Raw genomic sequence first — 745 nt, 5'->3', positions numbered from 1 at the left:
TCGAGCGCCTCTGCAGGGACCTGTTTGTGTAACTTGCAAGCGTCAGCGTCAAGTCCCGAAGCTGGCCGTGTCTGTAGTTCATCTTTAAAGTTCCCGCAGTACTGTGTGTTATTACTACACAGTAGAGATGTAAGGGGGAAATCTCTTCATCATAGTACATGGAGGAGGGGATCCTGGAAGCATGAGTCCTGAGATGACCTACTCAGTGCTTTAAATAGAATTATAGAAGTGCAGGTTCTTGCTATTTAGAGTGCTTTTTAGGTCGAGGACTACCGGTCTGCCGAAGGCAGAACCGGAAGTCGAGATTTAATGTTTCCTAGAGTGGCTCCTTAGCCCGCCTCTTTTTTTGCCTCTCTTCCATTGGCTGGCTTCCTAAACGGAGGCCCGCCATTGGAGGAGAGAGCCGTCCCTCCAAATAGGCTCCGTCTTTTTCAGATTCGGGGGCGTGTTCCTTGCTGTTCTTTCCACTTTTTAGCCACGCCCTTTTAGAACAGCAGGAACACGCCCCCGAATCCGAAAAAGTTTCGGAGCTTCCATCCGCCATTGTTTTGCTGTTCTCTAGCTGTGACGATTGATCTCTGGCTGTGAGGATCTTGTTTTGCATTTGTGCGTTATTTCTAAGGTATTTTCCTTGTTTGTTTGTCTCGTCTGCCACCGGTCATTGATTTCCTTTTCTCTTTCCATTCGGCTTTAGCAAAGTGAGCCGTCTGTATACTTTTGCATTTCGCTTTCACTTTTGCGCGAT

This window comes from Triturus cristatus, chromosome 11 (genome assembly GCF_964204655.1).
Source record: "Triturus cristatus chromosome 11, aTriCri1.1, whole genome shotgun sequence".
NCBI classification, from domain to species: domain Eukaryota; kingdom Metazoa; phylum Chordata; class Amphibia; order Caudata; family Salamandridae; genus Triturus; species Triturus cristatus.
The sequence above is the reverse complement of the archived record's forward strand: the minus strand, read 5'-3'. Positions refer to the sequence as shown.